The sequence below is a fragment of the Triticum aestivum genome, chromosome 3B (assembly GCF_018294505.1).
Source record: "Triticum aestivum cultivar Chinese Spring chromosome 3B, IWGSC CS RefSeq v2.1, whole genome shotgun sequence".
Classification (NCBI taxonomy): Eukaryota; Viridiplantae; Streptophyta; class Magnoliopsida; order Poales; family Poaceae; genus Triticum; species Triticum aestivum.
In genome coordinates this window covers 765,161,237-765,173,088 of record NC_057801.1, presented here as the reverse complement: position 1 = coordinate 765,173,088, position 11,852 = coordinate 765,161,237, and positions in this window count along the sequence as shown.

The window sequence follows — 11,852 nt, the reverse complement described above, 5'->3', positions numbered from 1 at the left end:
GCGTAGGATGAAGATGGTCTCTCTCAAACAACCCTGCAACCAAATAACAAAGAGTCTCTTGTGTCCCCAACACACCCAATACAATGGACAATTGTATAGGTGCACTAGTTCGGCGAAGAGATGGTGATACAAGTGCAATATGGATGGTAGATATAGGTTTTTGTAATCTGAAATTATAAAAACAGCAAGCTCACAAAGGATAAAAGTGAGCGTAAACGATATTGCAATGGTAGGAAACAAGGCCTAGGGTTCATACTTTCACTAGTGCAAGTTCTCTCAACAATAATAACATAGATAGGTCATATAACAATCCCTCAACATGCAACAAAGAGTCACTCCAAAGCCACTAATAGTGGAGAACAAACGAAGAGATTATGGTAGGGTACGAGACCACCTCAAAGTTATTCTTTCGGATCAATCTATTCAAGAGTTCATACTAGAATAAGACCTTAAGACACAAATCAACCAAAACCCTAATCTCACCTAGATACAACATTGTCACCTCAAGTATCCATGGGAATGATTATACGATATGCATAACACAATCTCAGATTCATCTATCCAACCGACAGAAAGTACTTCAAAGAGTGCCCCAAAGTTTCTACCGGAGAGTCAAGACAAAAACGTGTGCCAACCCCTATGCATAGGTTCATGGACGGAACCCGCAAGTTGATCACCAAAACATACATCAAGTGGATCACGTGAATATCCCATTGTCATGGCAAGACATACATCAAGTGTTCTCAAATCCTTAAAGACTCAACCCGACAAGATAACTTCAAAGGGAGAACTCAATTCATCACAAGAGAGTAGAGCGGGAGAAACATCATAAGATCCAACTATAATAGCAAAGCTCGCGATACATCAAGATCATGCCATAGAGAGAACACGAGAGAGAGAGAGAGATCAAACACATAGCTACTGGTACATACCCTCAGTCTCGAGGGTGAACTACTCCCTCCTCGTCATGGAGAGCACCGGGATGATGAAGCTGGCCACCGGTGATGGGTTCCCCCTCCGGCAGGGTGTCGGAACGGGCTCCCGAGAGGTTTTTGGTGGCTACAGAGGCTTGCGGCGGCGGAACTCCCGATCTATTGTTGTCTTTGATGTTTTTAGGGTATATGGGAATATATAGTTGAAAGAAGTCGGTCAGGGGAGCCACGAGGGGCCCACGAGGGTCCCTATCTCATGTCTTCCTCGACGCTTCCTTGGCTTGCACTCCAAGTTCCCGGGATTGCTTCTGTTCCAAAAATAACTTTTCTGAAGGTTTCATTCTGTTTGGACTCCGTTTGATATTCCTTTTCTTCGAAACACTAAAATAGGCAATAAAACAGCAATATGGGTTGGGCCTCCGGTTAATAGGTTTGTCCCAAAAGTAATATAAAAGTGTATAGTAAAGCCCGTAATCATTCAAAACAGATAATAAAATAGCATGAATGCTTCATAAATTATAGATACGTTGGAGACGTATCAGCATCCCCAAGCTTAATTCCTGCTCGTCGTCGAGTAGGTAAATGATAAAAGAAAGAATTTATGAAGTGTGAATGCTAGCAGGTGCACAAGTTTGATCAATGATAATTTCAATCACCTTTTCTAGCAAGATTATATGTCATAACAGTAGTTCATCTCATAAAACTTCTCAAGATCAAGTAACAAACTATTCACATGTTAAAGCATAGACCATAAACTTTCTTGAAAACTAGCAAACTTCATTCTTAGTCATCAAACAATTGCAATTCATCTTATTTTCGGGAAGGGTCTATGTCAGAGTTTTGATTTAGCAAACTCCACATACTCAACTATCATATAGTCTTCTACAATTGCTAACACTCAGGCAATACTTGTGGTTATAGAGTTTTAATCGGACACTTGGAAAGATAGGGGCTTATAGTGTTGCCTCCCAACGTATTCACCTTCGGGTGATGTTAACAATAATAGTTCATGCTAACTTACATCCAATTGGATATATATATCAGGATCTTTCCAACACGAGGTGCTTGCCAAAGGATAAAATGAAAAAGGGAAAGGTGAAGATTACCTTGACTCTTGCATAAAAGTAAAAGACATAAAGTAAAAGATAGGCCCTTCGCAGAGGGAAGCAGAGGTTGTCATGCGCTTTTATGGTTGGATGCAAAAAATCTTAATGCAAAAGAATGAAACTTTATATTGCCACTTGTATATGGACCTTTATTATGCAGTCCGTCGCTTTTATTGCTTCCATAACGAGATCGTATAAAGCTTATTTTCTTCACATTAATAGATCATACATATTTAGAGAGCAATTTTTATTGCATGCACCGATGACAACTTACTTGAAGGATCTTACTCAATTCGTAGGTAGGTGTCGTGGAATTAACACATCAGATGTCCTCATGAAAGGACTTAGTCGTGGAGCTATCGCGTCGGTTAGCTTGAAGGGGTTAAACCGAACAAGGTACATGGGAGTTTTATACTAGTTCGGCCCCTTCAATGAAGGTAAAAGCCTACGTCTAGTTGTGATGGAATTGATTGGGTTTCGATGACCAGGGAGCAAATACGCTTTGCCTGATTCTCGAGTTGTTGTCTCCCATCCCTGAACCGCCGCCGGGGCATCCCTTTATATACATAGGTTGATGCCCGGCCGGTATACAGAGTCCCGAGGCCGACTCATACAAGTGTCCGGCTCGGTATCTCCTTTCCTAACTTACAATACAAGTTACATAACCATGGCGGTTTACCACTATGGGCCCTAATCCGCCTTTGGGCTCCGGGCCACTAAGCTTCATTAGTAAAGCGCCATCTTCTGGGTCTTCGTGGGCTTTAATATAGTTGAAGATGAACCGGCCCCTCCTGGGCGGTTTACACTCAGTAGTTATATCCCCAACATTAGGCCCCAGATTGATTTGAACCTGTTCATGTCAATCCTCAATACTTAAAGAATTTCTGTGAACATCTCCTTATATTTCTCGTAAACCGCCATGATGTCTTCTCCTGCAAATTTTGTTAAACCGCCGCCGTGATGTCATCCTCTAGACACAGCAACGGATCATCATGACGTCATCTCTATATAAAAGATTAAAAAGATTCCCTTCATTTAATGGTATCCCGAAAATCGAGGCGACAGCTATGCCCTCGTTCGCCGCTTTAGGCTCCTCGATCCCCGCACTTGCCTTTATCCATTTGCCTTATAAATAGGCTCGGGGTCCTTCCTTTCTTACCCTTCCATGCCTCTTCTTCCTCCTTGCAATGCTCAAGCTCTGAAGCTCCACCGCTGCCCTCAACCTTCCAGCACTTCATCAACAGAGGCCGCTGCATCAACCTGATTGTACCAGAAATCTGCTGCTTTCCTCCGCTATCCTTGCGCATCTGGTAAGCCTCTCCCTCTCAACCCTAGATCTGTTTTTAGGGTTTCCGTGTTAATCCATGTTCTTAAGCGTTCCTCTTTGCTTGCTTCCTTTTCACTTACTGTCGAGACTTAGATGAACTTGTCATCCTTCTCCTGCGGCCAAAGCTGCGACTTTAGTTCACCTTGCCGTAGTATCTCCTCCTGCCTTGATAGTTCCCTTCTGGACTTATAGTGATCTTTCATCGCCATTTTTAGGGCTCAGAATAAATTTCTTACTGCATCACGGTAGATCCCAATTTATAGCATCAGATTTGTGAAACCTGTTTCTATCAATACTTAGCAGATTTTCAGTTCTGGCTCTTCCACCTATGTGGCGGTTTAACTTTTAGTAGTTGACAATCCGCCATATGCCATTAGCCCTCACTTAAACCGCCATTTTGACTTGAACAATAATTTCCGGTTTATCTCACATGTACGCTTTATCAAATTCCCGGTTTAACACTGATTAGTACATTCAAACCGTCATTCGTAAACCGGCCTTCATTTTTCCTTCACAGTTTGCTTTCCAAGATGACCAAACAATTTTCTTCTTGCAACTGGGTTCCGTCCTGGATCACGGAAACGCAAATTAATGGATACATTACCACTGGCGCTTTAGCTTCAAAAAGGGTCCTTCAGTGGCGAGTCCCTGGCCCTGAGTGCCCTCCTGAACCTCAAGATGAAGAGGTGATTGTATTTATGCAACACTTAGACCGGGGATTCAGCCCGCCCGGATCAAAAAAATTCCGGGACGTCCTTGCGAGCTTTCAACTCCATCCACAAGATATTGGACCGAATTCCGTGTCAAATATATGCAATTTTCAAGTGTTCTCTGAAGTTTACCTTCAAGAAGAACCATCCGTGGAGCTTTTTCGGGATTTTTTTTTCATTTAAACCATCGCACCGAGTTCTCTTATGGACCCAACACGGAACTTGGCGGGGTATCAATCCAGAAGAGGAAATAAGTTGATTTCCCTCATGCAAAACACCACAGCCATCCCAAAGATTGGAACCAAACTTGGTTTTATTGCCGGAACACTGCCCCTGACGGAGAAAATCCTTTGCCGGGTTACCGTCCTCACCGACTTAGCAATGGCCACCCATTACCTCAACGATTAACTGCCAAAGAACGGCAAACTTATGCACCTCAACTCGCCAAGCTCCGGGCTCTCTTGGCCAACGGTTTGACTAGCATTGATCTCATCCGCTGCTGGGTTTCTTGGGTATTCTGCCTTTAAGTCCCCGCCCCGGATTAATGCATGAATACACTGGCAATGTCAAGGATCCTCAACGATATCATGCAGTGGTGATGAAGGATGATGAAGTTACTGAATCGGTGAAGAAGATGCTTGACGAACCAATCGCCGCATGTAGCCAAACCGGGTTGCCACCTTTTTACGCCTCCAACCAACCGCCAGCGGTAAAGTTTAACTTGATGCTTACTGATCCGCCTCCACTTTAACAATGTGCTAATACTCCTTTGTTTTAATTTCACAGGCCAACAACTCCTTCTGGAAGAGGAAAGCCCAAGACAAACTGGCTAGGGCTCCTCGTGTGAAGACCAAAGCCACAAAGAGAGCTGCCAAGAAGAAAACCGCCGAGTCTTCTGATCCTCCAGAAGATATTGACGAATCGGATCAAGAGGTAGAACTTGACTCACTTGGTTCCTTTTTCATACACCTTATTGACAATGACTATTCCCAGGATGATGCGGAGGTCAGCCGTGCGTACCATATTGAGGTAATCTCTCTTTCCTCCGATTCAGATCTTGTGCCAGTTCAAAAATTTCCCCATGCAGTTCGGAAAGTAAAACTCTCACCCTCTTGCTTATTTGGATCCGCAATTTTCTTTGAAGACACACCAAGCTGAAGGGAGTCGCACAACCCGGCATAGTGGCCAGCAAGTCACTTCTTCCGGTTTACTGGATACGCCAACCCGGAAGCATCGTCCAGAGGTTACTTGTTCTCCTGAAAAACTTTATCCTTTGAAGGGTTTCTTCCGATGCCCACTCAATCCGTCTGATCCGAATTACCAGGTGTCTTCTAATTCGTCTGGCGGTTCATGAACCACTCAGCTGCCTCCCCTAAAAACCGTCCCTGGGTAAGTATAATGCCCCTCATTTTTTCCTTCATTGTTCAGTTTATCATGCTAATCTTCGTTTTGATATCACAGTGCCAAAGCCCGTTTTAGCAAGAAGGCTAAAACCAGTGCCCCTACTAATGAAGTTGAACCAGAAAGGGCTCCTGAAGGCACCGGTAGGACTACTAATGTTATGGATGATTCCGCCCACAAGGTGAGGACACTGCGGCCAATCCATTGGAGGCTGACCCGGCCATTCATATTGATCCATCAAGTCCTCATGCTACTCCTCCGAGCCCGGCTGCTGATCCGCCAAGTCCAACCGCTAATCCACCGAGACCAGCTGTTAATCCGCCAAGCCCAGCCAGGAATACCGTCAATCCGCCAAGTCCACCAAAGGGTAATGATGATGATGTTATTATTACTGGTCATGGTTTCATTGCCCCTGGCAACCCAGTTGTTTTGTCCAAACATATTGCCAAGGAGGAATTCACTGCTATGGGCAAGGGGAAAGGGAAGACTGACTTATCCAACTTCATCAATCTTAGTGCCGAGGAACTTCATTCCAGCTTTTTGAACCACCTTTACACCAGCCATGACTTTGAAGCCGGTTTGGTGAATCTGATGAAGGAACGTTATGAGGTAATCTTGAACTCTTTGAAGTTTACTTTATTCTGTATATCTCTTCCATTGGAGCCCCCAAGGGCCGGGTTATCTCTTGAAAATAAACCGGGACTTTGATATAAAGCACACTTCAACTGAGTAGCCCCCAAGGGTCGGTTTGTCTTTTGAAGACAAACCGGAACTGTCTATCCTTGTTAATTGTCTTTACTGATCAAATGTGCATTAGCCTCCAAGTGCCAAGCTGAATACCTGGATTGAGCCTTGGGACTTTGAAAATATTCACTTTTAAAAAGCAATCCACATTAGCCCCCAAGTGTCGGTGCACAACTTGTTATGTGCTTGGGACTTTAACAACTTCATCTTCTGTCTTGCAGACTGAGAAGAATATCAAAGAATCTCAAATCACCGACCTTCAAGAAAACATCAAGTCCCAGCAAGAAGAGACCTCTAAAGCCAAAGAAGAGATAAAGGGCTCTTTGACTGCCATGGAAAAATTAAAGGATGGCTTCAAAACTGAACGCACCAACTGGGAGACTGAAAGAGCTGCTCTGTTGAAACGGGCTGAAGAGGCTGAAGCAGCTCTTAAACCAGTTGAGGAAGAGCTGACTAGGATGAAACATCAAGTGAACACCATGATAGCTGCGGTTTTTGGTAAGTACTTTATAATAGCCTGATCTGAAGTATTGTTCAACTCCGCTGGTTTAACATTAAGTTTTTAAACCGTCTCAGGGAATCACATTGCTCATTTAGGCGTAGACATGCGGATGAAGTAGAAGGCAGCATACACTTTGATTGAGCAATTGTATACTGGTGCCCAACGGGTTATCAGTGCAGTCTCATACAATAAACTGGCGCCAACTTTGATCAAGGACACACTAGTGAGATTATCCATGACGCCGGCTCAGATAGAAGAGGTGAAGCGTTCTGCTGCCAGGGCTGGCGCTTTGCTGGCACTGACTCGGGCCAAAGCATGGATATCTGACTTGGATCCTGTTGATATTGCTAAGGGATTTCCGGATGAGCAAGCAGATGGATCAACTTTTGACAACAAAGCTCTCGGAGCCCTGACAAAGGAAATGCGTCCGCTATCGAGTCAACTGGTTGAAGAAGCTAACTTCACTGTCCATTGGTCCTTTTATGATGAAAGGAACCAGCGGGTTGAGACGACTGTGGCAGAAGCGCAAAACCTTATCCCGCCAATCCGTAAGCATACTTACGCCCCTGATGCTGAACCATCCAATCTGATAAGTGAAGAAGCTGTATTTCAGGCTCTAACCTTGATTAGACTGGACCACCATTGACTTCCAGCCACTGGGTGGAGAGGAGGAGGTTGAACCGGCGCCTGAAGATCCATCAACTTCACGTCGTACTGGCAATGAATCTTAATCCGGCCATCGGGTTAATTTGACAGACTTTGTTTGGTGTAAAAACAATCAGCATTTTGGGCCTCAACGCGCCTTGTAATAGGCTAGTGAAAGTACTTTGCTCTGTGGTACTGATGCATAACGTTTTTAATCCATCATGATGTTAGCTGTGCTTAATTATACCTTAATGATTGTCATGCGATTCTAATATCTGCATAAAAAGAATTGTCCTGGCGGTTTACCGTCGGACGGGTCATAATGCCCAAGATAAAGCCTGGCAAATAGCCAAAGCGGAATAAATATGAAATAACTCATACCTGTGATATGAAATCACTTAGTTGGTTTACCAACTTTTATTGTAGTAAGGGTGGAAACCCATATCTTGAACTGTTATAACTCTCACCATGTAGTGATGTTATGTAACAAGTCATGTCGGGTTACAATGAACACCAGATGAATAAACTGGCGATATATAGCCAAAGCCAGGCCGGGTTAATAAACACCGGTTTATAATTGGATGCGGTCTTACAACTTATAGTTGAGAGCCAAGGCGGGTTAACAAACACCGGGTTAATATAATGATTGAAAAGCCACACTGGGTCAAGAAACACCGGTTTAACTTAAAACCTTATCAAAGGAGAGAAAACTTCAAAAAGCAAATAAAACTTGTAGTCGAGGCTTTTCAAGGGCTGCCAGGCCCAAATTCGAGGCTTTTTCATGGGCTGCCAGGCCACTGAGTTAAACCATTTGACAAAGCCTTTTAAGATGGGCCTCCAACTACCAATCGTCGTTTTAACTTTATCAAGTTCAGGGTCTCTGTCGGTGTCAAAACCGGCGGATCTCGGGTAGGGGGTCCCGAACTGTGCGTCTAGGCGAATGGTAACAGGAGACAAGGGACACGATGTTTTTACCCAGGTTCGGGCCCTCACGGTGGAGGTAAAACCCTACTCCTGCTTGATTAATGTTGATGATATGGGTAGTACAAGAGTAGATCTACCACGAGATCAGAGAGGCTAAACCCTATAAGCTAGCCTATGGTATGATTGTTGTTCGTGCTATGGACTAAAACTCTCCTGTTTATATAGACACCGGAGAGGGCTAGGGTTACACAGAGTCGGTTACAATGGGAGGAGATCTTCATATCGTATCGCCAAGGAAAGTTCCATCCGGACATGGGACGGAGTCTTCAATCTTGTATCTTCATAGTCCGGGAGTCCGGCCAAAGGTCACAGTCCGGCCATCCGGACACCCCCTAATCCAGGACTCCCGCAGTAGCCCCCGAACCAGGCTTAAATGACGACGAGTCCGTCGCGCAAGTTGTCTTCGGCATTGCAAGGCGAGTTCTCCTTCGAATTCCCTGTACCCGTCGAATTGTGTCCGGCTTCTAGTGTGTGCTGTCCTCCTCGGCTTCTGTGCCCCATAATGACCATCTTCCACGCGTCAAACGAATGCGAAAAGCTAGGGGATTTTTTTTCACTTACCCCCCCCCCCCGGGTTGCGTTAATGAGCCGCCCATAAAAGAGACGGGGATTTAGATCCAATTCGCACCATCTTCCCTCCGCGAGTCTTCATCAGAGCGCCTCCGACAGGGATCCATTCCACCATGGCCGGTTGGTGCCACTCCTCCTCTCGCCTCTCCAGCCCTTGGCCCGGAGATTGGGGGCGGTGTTCTGTCCCGCATAGCGAGTTAGTAGTGCTTCAGTCCAAGGGGCTTCTCCCCCCAGCATATATGGTCCCAGTTCGAGCCGGGATTGCTGCCTATAGCGGCGGAGAGCAGGCGGAGAGCGTCCCCAATCCCTCTCAAGGAGAGCGGGTATGCTTCATCCCTTATTTGATGAGAGGACTAGGATTTCCAATTCATCCGTTTCTCCGAGGGTTGCTGGAGTTCTACGGCCTCCAGCTACACAACCTCACGCCCGCCTCCATTCTGCACACCGCGGGCTTCGTGGCTCTCTATGAGCTGTTCTTGGGCATTGAGGCCCATTTCGCGTTGTGGAAGAGGTTGTTTTGCCTTGTGCCCCGTTCTCAGGAGGGGTCTATTTATCAAGTGGGCGGAGCCGAACTATGGCGCATCGCCGGGACCGGATATCTATCCGGTACCCCAAAGAGGGCGTCCGAAGACTGGCCCTCGGAGTGCTTTTATATAGATGACGTCCCCCTGCCGGACCCTGTACGGATCGGCCTCCCCGAGTTCAATAATGCCCCGTTGAAGAAGCGCCTGAGTAGGCGCTCGCGGAACCCTCAGAGGGAAGCTGACAGGGACGTCCTGTACCTGATGGGCCGGATAAGGTTGTTGGCTCATTCCGGACTGACCATGGTCAAGGTCATGGCCATATGCATTACGCGAGGGGTGCAACTGCTTCAATACAGAGGCCACCCCATGTGGGATTTCAACGGGGAGGATGACGCCACCCGGTGCGGTCGCAAGGGGCCAGATTCGGCCGCCACTTTAACGAGAATCTTATCCGCTTTGTACAAGGGAGAAGAAGAAGAATTCCTCCGTGTCAACCCGGAGGGCGGATTCTCCATGTACAGTCCGCCTAGTTGGGTGAGCGGACACTTTCACTTACCTACCCGCCTTTGAAATTCCCGTAGTTGAGTACTTAGTCTAGTAATGTTTAAATGCAGGAGCTGCGCCAGGCTGTGAAAAAAATAAACAGCCCTCCTCCACAACCCGAGGACCCGGAACGGTCCCTCGATCCGGACTCCCAAGAAGATCCGGACTTATGTGTGGAGTTAATCGATGGAGTATTTCATCAATTGAGCAAGGACAACTCCTTAGTGGCCATCACGGCCGACTATCCCGAACTACTTCCAGCCTCAAAGGTAACCAAGACCGAAGTCCCAGTATTCTCATGCATTATCTTGCATGCCGTAAACTAATAGTGTTTCGCAGGGTAAATCCTTGAGGCGGAAGGCCGAGCCCACGGTGGGCAGCCAACAAGGGCCGCTGGAGCCAGGCGGGCCGAAAAGAAGTGTGGACCAGATCGAGATTCCGGCACAACGGTACGGCGTGCGAATTTAACACCTAGGGTTTATGCCCTTGAGTCTTACTAACGCTCATGATTTTCTTAGAAAGAAGAGAGCCCGCTGGACTATGTCCGCCGGCCAAGGTTCAAGGTCGGGTCCGGAAGCGGAGACAAACACGGGGCACGCCTCTGGCGCTCCTCCGACAGAGGACGCCGACGGGCTGTCTGCCACCAATTCAGGGGTGGAGAGCACCCTGAACCACAGGCGTCGCCGGACTGTTCTTCGTGACGCGTGTTTTTCCCCAGAGGCGTTGGACGCCTTTAATACAGGAGATGCGTATCTCCGTGCTGCTCAAAATGGTCTAGCCAGCGCAACGGAGCAGTATGTAAAAGACATACAGGTGAGTAGAATTGAAGGTTATGTATGTCAGTAGCCCCCGAGACTTGAAACAGTGAAGATAACTGTTTTAAGGATCATGTGCTATGCAGTGTCTTACAAAGAAGAATATGCAACTGTCCCAGGAGCTTGAAGAGTGCAAGGCCCAGCTCGAGGCCGCACTGGCCACTTCAGAAAATGCCAAGGGGATGCACGCAGGTAATATATTCTTCGAAAGTTAATTCCGTTGTGAAATGCGGCAGGTGTGCAACCCTGACGATAATAGTGCAGATGGAGCCGGAGTAAATCCGGACAAGCAACAACTCCTATGCCAACTAAAGGCTGGCGCGAGCGTGCTGACGAGGGTGAGGCAAGAGAAGAACAAGCTTCAAGACGCCAATACCCAGCTGGGCGAGGAACTGAAAGATGTTCGTATTCAGCTGTCTTCTGCCGTGAAGGAGAATCGGCGACTTCGACACGGCATTTTTAGTAAGTGCTTGAACGAATCTTCGAAAAAAGAATTCGGCGAGGAAGTCGATTGACAGAGCTATGTCTGTAGGTTTGCTGACAGGTCGTCCTGCGGAGGAAATGCCCGGTTCAACGGGAGACCTTCTTCCCGAGCTGTTGCAACTACACAAACGAGTTTGGCAGGCAATGCAAAGCGTCATCCAGGCTATGTGGTTGTCCCTCTCCGTGCCCGAAGGCCTTGAGGAGCTTACAAAGAAGCTGGAGGGAGTGCGGCAGCGCTTCCAGTTGTGGAAGATATCGGCTTGCCGTCAAGGTGCCAGGGAGGCCTGGGCCATGGTGCAGACTCGGTACACGAAGGCTGACCCAAACCACATGGCCGAGGTCGGCCCTATAGGTCCGGACGGAAAGGAGATCCCACTCAGCTTAGTATATGGCCAAGTGGAACTGGCTGCAAAGTATTCCCAATAGGACTATAAATTAGACCGCCTGTTGGATGGTATCGAAGAATAATATGCCGAGTCGGATTGACTCTGTAATTTAAAATGACATGAAAAATGCCTTCTAGCCGGATTGTAGATCGTTTGTCATTGCGGACCTTTTCGCTTCGA